This window comes from Saimiri boliviensis, chromosome 1, assembly GCF_048565385.1.
Source record: "Saimiri boliviensis isolate mSaiBol1 chromosome 1, mSaiBol1.pri, whole genome shotgun sequence".
Taxonomy (NCBI): domain Eukaryota; kingdom Metazoa; phylum Chordata; class Mammalia; order Primates; family Cebidae; genus Saimiri; species Saimiri boliviensis.
The window spans coordinates 161,576,690-161,588,983 of NC_133449.1; the positions used below are offsets into that span (position 1 = coordinate 161,576,690).

The 12,294-nt window shown below is 43.3% G+C and overlaps 1 protein-coding gene across 3 annotated transcripts in view; it reads left to right on the forward strand.

Moving 5' to 3' along the window:
* Positions 1-10,354: 10,354 nt before the first annotated feature.
* HTR4 (5-hydroxytryptamine receptor 4) overlaps positions 10,355-12,294 on the forward strand; it is a 198,826-nt gene continuing 196,886 nt past the window's right edge. The window contains exon 1 of one of the 3 annotated variants that reach the window (XM_003933996.3): positions 10,355-10,934. The gene's annotated coding sequence lies outside the window, so the exon portion shown is untranslated. The remainder of the gene's footprint in view (positions 10,935-12,294) is intronic. The other 2 variants (XM_003933995.3, XM_074379593.1) reach the window with 2 other exon arrangements.

Genomic DNA, 12,294 nt, shown 5'->3' on the forward strand with positions numbered 1-12,294 from the left:
AGGTATCAGAAGCCTGAAGATACATAGTCAATCTTTACTATTTAAACTCTATCAGGGACAAAGGGTGTGACAGTTTTCTTCTTCCTTATCACTTCCATTTTCAAGTTTTCGAAATGCCTGCTGTCGGAGCTTCTTATTCTACAGAGCAGTAATGAGTAAGGAATCAATATAAATACGGCATGCTCTAGTCATATCAGGAACTTTGAAGGAGGCTTCTTGGAAGTTCCATATAGCACATCTGCTTAAATTTCGCTGGCCAGAGCTCAGCCAAGGGCTGGGAATTTACAAATATAGTCATTTACCACTGAATAAAATTGAGGTTTTACTATTCATGGAAAGACATCAAGAATATTGGGCAGACAATCAGACAACATATTGCTTCACATAACTGAATAGTTCAAGGGTTGTTTATAGCTTCAGGTACAGTTTGATCCAATTTATGACAACATAATCAGGACTTTGATTTCATTGTCTCAGAGTCTCTGGCTAATTCTCCTCATGTTGTTTTTACCTCTAGACTGGCTCTCTCTTGGATGGCAGAGTTGGCTTTAACATTTCATGATACGTCGTTCTTGTACCTCACTGTCCAAAGAAGTAAAGAAACGTTCTTTCTGAGACTTCTCACAGGAAGGCAAACATATTTTCTTCCCAGAATCCTAAGCAAGGGCTCTTTGTGTTTCAGTAGCAAAGCTGGATCACTTGCTTATGCCTGATTCAGTCATTATGGCCAGGCGGATGGGATATGCTGATTGGTTTAGCCCAATTAAAATTATCCCTAGCACTGGCAATGAGTTTAGCTTCCCTACAACATAGATTGTCTGGGTGGGGGAGATGTGATTACTGCACATGAACATGGGCATAGGTACCTAAAGAAACCAGTGTTCACTACAACTTTTCTGGAAATTTTCTCCCTCTTTCTACGTAGTATGCTTACATAGATGTGTCTTCATTTGTTGTTTAGCAAACTCCCAGTATTATTTCCTCTTCTAGTCACCTCTGAAATTTTAAATAGCACAATTAAACTTTTATTTGAATGTTCATTCCATTAAACACAGGGGGTGGACATCTCTTGACTCTTATTATGTATGATGAGGACATCAAAGTTTCTTTATCCACTCATCACACCTTCTCACGTCTAATTCCCAATTATTAATACCAATTGTATCATTATTTTTATAATGTTGTGATTGACAAATATACATTCTATCCTGCTACATTAGTTAGGTCTTTTCAAATATCCAGGTTCACTCTAAAAGTTTGAAAATAGAAAACAACATTTGAATTTGTATGACATTATGAATGCTGTTCCTCCAGGTGATTACACTTTCCTTCTAGGTCATCAAAGACATAAGCCTGTATCACTGAAGTTTAAAATGGCTTCTCTGTTTCTAACCACCACGAATAACTTTACCATTTCTGTAAGTTTTTCAGGATCTCAGTTAAACTGATTTACCCTTTTTATTTATTGAATTTTCTTTCCAGAGACATCTCTTCCATGGTCATCCAAGGTGAATTAGACCAGGTCCTCCTGCGACAAGCAGCATGGATATTTTATATCCAAAAGGTAGATTTGGGGCTTAGAAAAGAATTCTGGGCTGGAGCAGAAAATTTGGGACTTGTTAGGATACAAATGATAATTAAGCAAGACTTGCGGTTGAAATAGTATGGAGGGTGTTGTAGAGAGTAAAGGAGAAGGGGAAGGCTCTGATATTTAAGTGCTAGCCAGAGAAGGAGCTGGCAAAAGAGACTGAGCCTTTCAAATCTTAACATCAGAGAATCAACAAGTGTGGGGAGTAGCAGAAGTGATGTTGAATCTCATACCTGGAACAGGGGTTCTTGCTTCAGCATTCCTGACAGATGGCACCTAGCCTGTGCTTTGGTACCTGCAGGGCTAGACAGCCCCAAATGTTGAAACAGTTTTACATTAAGCTGAATTCTTTCTCTATAATATCCTGGCCCCTATTCCACCTTCTCATGCATCAAAAATCTGGCCTGATTGTATTGTTCCCTCTGCTTAATAGTGCTCCAAATAGTCTGAGATACTTAATTGCTCAATAATTTTGATGCGATCAACCATTAATGTTGTTTTTACATTGTTGTTACTATTAACAACATTTTATTTCATAGTTGCTTGTGGCAAAAGCTTTAATGTCGGACAGCTTGAATTCCAATCTTGGCTCTGCTCCTTTCTAGCAATGTTTTCTCAATATCAAGTTTCTTCATCTTTCTGTGCTTTGTTTCATTTTCCTTTGTAAAATGGTAATAGCAATAGAATCTCCTTCATAGACTTGCTATGAGGCTCAACTGAGAAAATGCACAAAAAGTACTTAGTACAGTGACTAGCAAATAGTATGTGCTCAATAAATGTTTATTATGTAATAATAAAATAATAACAGTAATAATGAGCCCTATTTGCTGCCTATACTTACTTAATTAATTATCTCAGTGAGTTTAAATTATCTGGGTCCAACTCCGTCTCCTCTAATTGGCTTGGAGTGCTTTGAAAAGTAGAGTCGTATCTTCTCATTCATCACACAGGGGCTACCAAGTAGAAAATGAGTAAAATGTTTATGGAACAAATACTTGCCAACCCCCAGACAACCTGGTCGCCCTTTATTTAACACTGAGTGATAGTTCTGATTGTCCACCAACCATCTTATTATTATCCGTAGGAGACCCCAAAGGGATCCACCTGTATCCATAAATGCAAATATGTCAGCCACATTCACCTTGTCCCTCTTTTCCCTGACTATCTCCACTGCCTGCAATGCTGCCTGAAGATGAATCACTGCTGCCCTGCCCTTCATGAGAGCACCAGTTTCTGTGCCAAGGAGGCTAGCTGGGAATGACGTGAAGACCTGTCTCTCTAAGCCTGAGGAAAGGGCCTCCTCCCTGAGTCTAGCCCTGCTTTATTAATTGGACCCAGAACATAGCATCTTGTCTTGTGCCCAAACCGCTCTTGAACACTCCTATTGATTGTTGCTTCTAACACCTTCTCTTTAGAGCTCAGACCAGTCTAAGGGATCTTCTGGAGCCAGAGGCCATTCCCTATCTCCTACTTTTCTTCCCACTGCAGCCCCTTCCTCCTCAGAGCTTCCTTTCCTAGTTACAAGACCAGAGCTACTAGGTATATGAATGGGACCATCTTATTATTTTCTGTAGGAGACCCCAAGTGGATCCACGTGTACCCACAAATGCAAACATGTCAGCCATACTCACTTTGTTTCTCTTTCCTCCAATGAGAAGGGGTGGGGCAATAGACAGTATGGAAGGGAAGGCATGATGGACAACATGAAGCAGAGACTCATTCAGAGATGCCCTATTAATATGCTATTTCAAATGCCCATCGACGATAGACTGGACAGGGAAAATGTGGCACATATACACCATGGAATATTAGGCAGCCATCAAAAACGATGAGTTCGTGTCCTTTGTAGGGACATGGATGAACCTGGAAACCATCATTCTCAGCAAACTGACACAGGAACAGAAAATCAGACACCACATGTTCTCACTTATAGGTGGGTGTTGAACAATGAGAACACATGGACACAGGGAGGGGAGCACTACACACTGGGGTCTGTTGGGGGGAAATAGAGGAGGGACAGCGGGGGGTGGAGAGTTGGGGGAGGATGGCATGGGGAGAAATGCCAGATATAGGTGAGGGGGAGGAAGGCAGCAAATCACACTGCCACGTGTATACCTATGCAACAATCTTGCGTGTTCTTCACATGTACCCCAAAACCTAAAATGCAATAAAAAATAAAAAATAAATAAAATGTATCTATAAGTACCCTTGTCCGAGTTAAATTTTACTTTTGCTGTATTCTGAACATAGCAATGGTTTCACAACTCTATAACTTTGTCAAAATTCACAGAACGGTACACCAAAACCAGCATATTTTACTACATATACATCTAAAAATAAATTGGAAAATTTTAGTGTTGTCAGGATTTTCCCAGTACTTCATACTCTTGATGTCTGTTTCATTGTTTTGGTTGCCCTTGCTCGAAAGAGCTGACTCGGAAGACTGTTTTCTAGATTTCCTTTTCAGTACCCTAAATGTTCATTTATGTGATTTTTGTTGATAATAAAACATGAATTAGTTAACTGCAATCTCAAACGTAAATAGTTTAAACCAAACAATACCGGGAAGACTGGAGAACAAAGACCAGCTAACACAGAAAGGGGCCAGGAGGCTCTTATCTGGACTGCGATAACTCTGCTTCACCACCGTTTATCTGCCTCTATTCTCTGCTGCTTCAACAGTCGGCTTTTCTGTGTTCAAACAGCAGGTTAATACGGACTTTGCCGTATAGTAAGTGATTAAGAATGCCCTATCTTGAATTGATGTGGTTTTGCACTCTCTTGCTCAATTCTGTTAATTCTTTTTGAACTAGGTTGACTTCTGGGCAGCTGTTTCCCAGTTAGAGGCAGTCTGAAGTCTCTCTCCTTCTCTGGCTCCACATTCATTTTTAAGTTACAGACATATGATGTCACTGTGTCTGAACACCTGTTCTGCTTTACAACCCCTCTTGCACATGGGTCAACTTCTTCCCAAGCCATCGCCTCTCACAAAATTGAGTGATCATCTTTTACTCCACACGGAATTGGTTTCCTTTGATCTCCAAAGGCCCTTGGTTCCTGTGTAACTGTGACCCCTCTGGAGACGACAGATGCTTAAGGGAAAACCCAACTGTCCCTGTGTTCATGTTTTCACCCATTCACCTCTTACCAAGTAAGTGTCCACCCTAAGCCAGGTTCTCATGAAGTGCATTATCTCTTACTTCCAGCAGATTACCTTTTAGTGAGGGAGGCAGGGTGAGTGAAAAACACAACAATGAGTTTGTTTCAGAGTGAGATAAGGGTTATGAATGACATCAACAGAGGCTTGGGACAGAAAATAATGGGGTAAGGGATAAGTGGTTCGGAGAAACCTGGACCTGTAAAAACCCATAAAAAGAGATATTTATCAGCTGGGTGTGGTGACTTATGCCTGTAATCCCAGCACTTTGGGAGGCTGAGATGGATGGTTCACAAGGTCTGGAGTTCGAGGCCAGCCTGGCCAGTCTGGTGAAATCCCATCTCTACTAAAAATACAAAAAAATAGCTGGGTGTGGTGGCGTGTGCCTGTAGTCCCAGCTGCTTGAGAGGCTGAGGCAGGAAAATTGCTTAGACCCAGGAGGCTGAGGTTACAGTGAGTCGAGATCACGCCACTGCACTCCAGCCTGGGTGACAGAGCAAGACTCTGTCTTAAAAAAGAAACAAAAAAGATATTAAGATATTTATGCTGAAACAGAGGAGAAATCATTTAAGTTCTGGGAAACTGTAAATGCAAAGATCCTGAGACAAGAAAGAGCTGTGTGAAAACCTAAAGCTCACTATAGTTTTAGCACAGCAGGTAAGGAGAGCACTGTGAACTGGGATGGGAGAGGAAGCAGTTTCCAGAACCTGAGCTTCCTGGAAGCGGAGTAGAAAGATCGGAGCCACAAGACCCACTCATGAGTCTGATGTGGGTTTGGGAGAGCAGAAGATAATCATACACTTCAGAACATACGGCAAAATAAGGATAAACATGGCCTTCTGCTGTAGATTTGACTCTCACAAACAACAAATTGCAAAGGTTTCTCCATTTCCAACTTTATTTGGAGGAGGTCTTGTTAGAAGTTCCTTCCTGACAGCATGATTGTCTATATGGTAAACTGAGATGCTTGTGAATGACCCATGTGCCTCTTTATGACATAGTGTCTTGCTGTAGGATCTTATTTACTCTGTCATGTTTATTAAAATAAAGCCAGTCACCCTGACTTTATTATGGGAAAAGTATTCACAGTTTGGTTTCCATGCCTTTGCAGCTGCATTAAAACTCTTTGTATAACTGTTTAAATTTTTAGCAGCTCTTAAGTGGATGGAAGGTATGCAGTTTCAAGTTTGTGAATTCAAGAGAAGCATTGATTTATTTTAGCAATTTAAATTTAGAATTTAATTTCCATCTTCCTTGTTCCTTTCTCTTTGTTCTCTACCTATTTTCTCTCTCTCTCTCTCTCTCTCTCTCTCTCACACACACACACACACACACACACACACACACACACATACACACACATACACCCCCCACACAGGACTTTTCTGTAGCTAAGGAACCCTAAATAAAATAGGTTTAAAACAAGTTTTGAGACTTTTAAGATAATCTCCATGGTGTGGTGCTGATGACACACTCCAGGCCGTTTGGCAAGCTCCTATGTAGTAAGTACATAGCAGGATGTTTGTACCAGTTAAGCAAAGTATGGTGTGGACAGCCAGAACAGAAACAAATAGAATTTATTTCTGTAGACTAGAAGAAATTAGTAATTGAAAACCTTAATATGTTCAAGTTTACAAGTGAAATAATAGAATCAAAGAATTTAATCTCTTTGAGTGGTGTTTCTCCATCTCTGAGTGGTAGCTCCACTGAGCTGGTTGTACTGGAGAGTCTCTGGGAGGGAACCTGAGCCTGTGGCCTGAGCGGCACAGATCTGGCACATTACAGGGACAGGGACTTGTAGTGGGCATTTAGGCTGCCAGCTTCCATGTTACCTTCCTAGCAGCATCCTCAATTTACTGGAAAAACATATTGCCCATTGCATGTAGTCATAGTGGTGGGACCAGGGCTCTCCCTCCTATGCTCTGATTCAGAACAAGGGAAAAAAAGATACAGAGCTAACCTTGGCCATCCAGTGTATTTTTCAGGGACTCTGAACTTGGGAGAGTGCCCCACCCCAGGATGGAAAACTCATGGAAGCCATTCACTATGTCAGGAGTGGTGCTGTGGTGTCTCGGTTAAGTTTATCTGTGAACAAGTTGCTGTGCCTTCCGCTTTTTGGTTCTCCGGAGGTCTCCTGGTGCCTGCTTCTCCAAGCCTGCTTCCGGGTATCTCAGTGGTTCTGTGAGTTTCTCATATTATTCCAATCATTTTCTTTTGTTTAAGGTACCTAGACTCTGTTTCTGTTGTTTACTCTCAAAGGTCTTAATTGAGATGGCATAATAAATGTTCCTAGGGTGAATAAATTCACACAATAAAGATATGCCCAGATTATGCTTCAAGTCTTTTATGACTTTTTGTTTCTTTCATCATAATCAGAGAATTGAACTGCATCTGTAGATGAATTTTCTTGAAGCTTGGGTAAATATGAAAGTTTTATATGATGCCTTTTAGAGGAAAAATTGTTTTCTAAAAATCATTGAAACTTCTAAATATATGGTTATTGTATGGTAGTTAGAAAATTCAGACAAGCATAAAAAATATAAGCATATATACAAACATCTTATTATATAATAAATATCAATTTAAAAAATCATGTTTAATACCTGAGCATATCTCATGGGAGGGATAATATAGTTTATGTGGTGAATCCCTCATGATTAAACATTTGAGTTCTCTCCAAGTATTCACTCTTATAAAAGGTCCTGCAGTGAACATTCTTTTAGGTAAATCCTTGTATGCATAAGCTTATTACCTTAGGATACATTTCAAGAAATAGAATTGTTGGGCCAAAGACTTTGCATGTTTATAATGCTTTTCCTCACAAAAATTGCCCTTAAAAAGTTGATTAAAAAAATGAACAGCCCTTTTATTGTAGCTCTTCCTCAGCAAAAGCAAAACAAACAAATAAAAACAAAGAATGGTCTATGTTTCAAGGTATGCATCAAGGCAGACCCATTTAAAACTACATTGCATTAAGTGAGGTGCTTCAATTGATCAACCCAACTAAATAGACACAGATGGTGCAAGAAAAATGTATTAATATCCCTGTATGTTCAATACTACCAGACATTATACCTGCTCTCTTCATTCATATGTTTAAAGCTCATTTATAGAGTCCCTACCGTGTACCTGGCATGGTTTGAGGGGCTGGGAGCGTGTGAAAGGAGGCAAGATCTGGTTTCCAGCTTTGAGGCATTCACAATCCAGTGAGCCATGCAGACCCAGAAATAACTCACAAACAACAGAGTGTGGTGGCCACTGTCATAGGGAGGGCATAAGCACAGTATTCTGAGAGCAGCAAGCCAGAAGCAGTTTCAACTTGTGTGTTTAAAGTCTTCTTGTTTCCTTCTCTCTCATTAGAAAGCACTATTTAAAATGAGAATATGAGATGCACCTTGAGAAATACAAACAGAGAGTTCTGTGGAAGTAAAGAAGGGAGAGATAAAAAGCAACTCCAGGGAGTCCATGGGCATTGGCGAGTGGTGGGACTGGCTTCATGTGGAGGGGCGTTCCAGAAGAGAGGGCATTGTGAGCACTGGTACAGAGCAGAAAAGAAAAGAATTCATTTGGAGAACACACTGCTTGAAATAGAAGGTTTGGGTATAGTAAGGTGGCTGAAAGTCTGGGCTACCTGTATTGACGTTAATAGCAGGATAAGGCATCTATGTGTAACTCCAAGCGTAAAAGAGAAGCATTGTATTAGTTACCTGTCACTGCTGCAATGAATTACCACTTGGTGGCTTAAAATAACACAAATTCATTATCTTACAATTCTCTAGATTGGAAATCTGACATCTATCTCACTGTGCTAATATCATGGTGTCTGTGGAGCTGCCTTTTTTTTTCTGGAGGCTTTAGGGGAGACTGTTTCCTTGTCTTCCCCAGCTCCTAGAGACCATCTGCATTCCTTGGCTCATGGCCTCTTCTTCTGTCTTCAAAGCCAGTGACAGCTGGTTGAGTACTTCTCTTGTCCCCTCACTCTGACCTCCTCTTTTACCTCTCTCTTTTACTTTTAAGAATATTTTTAAGGGCCCACTTGTATAATACACAATAATCTTCCGATCCCAAAATCCTTAATCACATCTGCAAAGTCGCTTTTGCCGTGCCAGGTAACATAATCACAGGTTCTAGGGATTAGGACATGGATATCTTTGGGGAGCTTCTTTCTACCTTCCATGGGCATTAGGGTTTTAGAGTAATGAGTGACACTGTTGGGAATCTATCTGCCTGAGGAAGACCATGCTGACATCAATGAAGCGATTAGACTGGAGGAGGAGAAGACTTTGATGATTAGAAAATCTTTGATGATTACCAAAAAATATATATAATTAGGCCCAGCGGAAATAAGAAGGAAGGGACAGATGCAAATAGCAGAGTGGGAATAGACTCCCCAGGAATTGGCAAATGTTTGAGTAGAGAGTGGGGAGAAGGGGAACAGAGGTGGAGGTGCCAAAGATGATTTAGGCTTTGAGCATCCATGAGTGAGGATAACGGCGTCATTAACCGAGGTGTTTGGTTTAGGGAAGTGGAGTAGTGGTAAATTCAAGTTTAGATCTTATTGTCATTAGAGAAATAATCTACAGCTCCTCTACTTTTAAATTTTTCATAGGGGATATGTGATAAATACATGTTCAAGACATACATGCCAGGGAGAGAACTAATAGGTGGAAATGCCTGAGAGATATTGAGACAAAAACTCAGCACAGAGATGGTGAAGAAGAGAGACATAGAATGGGGATGCAGATGGGAGGAGAAGGAAATAGGAGAGAAAAAAGTGTAAGAGTAAGACGGGGAAGAAATATAGACCATGAGGATGATGGAAGGACCTAACAAAATAGAGTGAAAATGAGAGACAAGGAGTATCAACAGAGAGAAACTAAGAAAGGGATAAGCTCAGAGGTTTCTAGCATGAATAAGCTGGCCAATTTAAATTTCCAATTCACTTGAGATGTGCTCACAATTGTAAGTTAATAATTTTTAAGTTTGTCTTGGCAGATTTATTTACTTTCACAAGTTAATCACTGTCCACAGCTTCTCTGTTTTGTTTAGGTTCCAGGACACCTCAGTGACCCTTGAGGGGTTGAATTATTCACCCAGTAGCCCCTTTGGCTCCCTGCCTGACTCGAAGGAAGGTTCTGCTCGCCTCTGTCCTTCCCAACATGCCTAGTCTAACTCTTGAATTATTTTATCCTTGGAATTTGAGGCCTTTGTCACATGTGTTGAGGAAAAATGTCTTCCACTCTCTCACAGTCCTTTACGGATGACGTGACTCACTGACACACCAGCACCACACAGGTGTGACTTTACGCCCGTGTTACAGATGGGAACATTGAGGCTTGACTTTTGTTTAATTACACGCTCAAGGTCACAGATCATGAAAGCTGGGAAGAACAGTCTAAGACAGCAAATGGTGGGCTAACAGTTTGGGCAGGATCATTTAAGAAGACGTCAGGTAAATGGAATCATTGCCTCTGGAAAACTTAAGTATTATCGCCAAGGTGCTACGGAGCTCACTCTGAACCCTCCTCCCAAGCTAACCGTGCACTGGCAGAGACAGAAGCATAAGAAGGAAGTAAAACTATACAGGGGTAGGATTTCCCCTGGCACAGACACCACAAACGCTTTCATGTTTATTGTCTTTGAATAGAGGAAGTGGGCACTGAGAGGCTGACCAACTTGTCCAAGGTCACCCAGGAGCCTGCAGTGAGCCGCGGGCTCCCTCCTGCCCTCCATCAGATGGGCAGCGTTCCGGCCAGGGAGGGTGCGTGCTGGTCAGCCCTGAGCGAGTGAGATCGCTGCAGCTCGCCTCTGCGCCCACTCCCCTGTGCGCCCTGCTGCCAGAACGGCACCCCCGCCGTCCCTGGCGCCCAGTGGGGGCGGCAGCAGGGACCGCCGGGGCTGGGGGCTCGTTGAGCCCGCGGAGTTCGGCTCGGTAGGGGAGAAGGACGATGCGCGGCGAGCTCAGGTGATCCGGGGCTGGGGTCCTGCGCCCGCAGCCCCTGGCCCGCGCCTCGCGCCCGCCGGCTCCCCAGCGCGGGGGCTGGAGCCCGCACCCGAGGGGGCGGCAGGGAGGGCGCAGGCAGCGGCTGGGAGCGCAGCGGCAGCGGCGGCAGCAGAAGCTCGGCTCCGCGGCTGGGGGTGGCCGCTCGGATCTGCCAGGGCGCGTCGCTCCCTCGCCTCCGGCAGCGGGTATGTGCAGCAAGTGCGCCGGGGGTCGGGACCGCAGGAGCCCACAGGTGCCAGCGAGGACGCGGCGGGGGCGGGGCAGCCTGACAGGGTCGGGGGCTTGGGGGTTCTGGACTCAGGAGACCCGGCTTTGCGGCAGGGTGGGCTGCGTGCCTGGCGGCTCAGGATGTAGGTGGGCTGGCTGGTTGTATACGACGTGTTTCCAGCGTGGGTCCACTGTGGGCTTGGGGCTGGTGCTTTGCACTTGTGAAACTGCATGTGTGCTCACTGACTATACAAGGAAGGTTGTGTATGGAAAGATGTGTGTTTGTGCCTGTGTGTAAGAAAGAGCATAGGCTGTGCATCCATAGCCAAGTGCGGAACTGGATGTGTGTGTGAACTCTATGACTGGTCCTCGATGTACAGAGCAGAGAGTGTGCTCTGTGTGTGTGTGTGTGTGTGTGTGTGTGTGTGTGTGAGAGAGAGAGAGAGAGAGAGAGAGAGAAGAGAGTGTGTCTTGAGCGTCCACCTGGCTGTGTGTACGTGGCATGAGTGTGTGGGTACACTGTGCTGCATAAAACATTGTCGGTCACTGCTGGTACTCACAACCATCCTGCAGTTGCCTTTCACGGAATCCCAATCCCAATTTCAGATGCATTTCCTCACAGCTTGCTACCCTGTGTGGCCCTGTGCTGTTAGTTGCCTTTGGGAGAAGTGGCTATTGATACAAGGAAGTGGCAGCTGGCAGAGGTGAAAAAGTGGTAGGCATGAGCTTGTCTTCCTAGAGTTCAATGTTAAGAGAAAATCTTGGCTTGATTTCCATTTGGTCCAATCAAATGAAGAAACGGAATGTTTCTTAGGGTACAGGTTTGGCATGAACCAAAGGTGACTTTTGATGGGAAGACACTGATTCAAGTTTGCCTTCCCTGTCTTCAATTGCTGGGATGGATTCTGGGGGCCTTAAAGCTGTGGGTGACTGTGGCGGGCAGTAGTGGATATTTACCCTGTCCCCTGAGTGGAACTTCAGCATCAGTGACCAAGGGAGATGTTGTTACATGCTCCTGGTGAGCCAGATTGTGAAGGAAAAGGACGTGGGTGATGGTTGCGGTGCCCTGAGAACCAGAAAAAGTCAGGGCAGGGATGAGACCTGCAGAGTTCTGAAGAGCAGCTCTCACCTAGGAAATATACGAGTGTCAGGAAAAAAATTAGTAAAAAGTAGAGGTTTTGCAGCGTTAGCAAGTGATTTCTTAATCATGTTTATTTTCCTCATGCATTTTCATCTTAAATTCTCTCTCATGTTTGCATCATTCCCTCCTATGGGAAATAGCCTTATTATAATTATTATTATAGAGGAGAGCCACAGTCGTTATTTAAATGCCAGGAG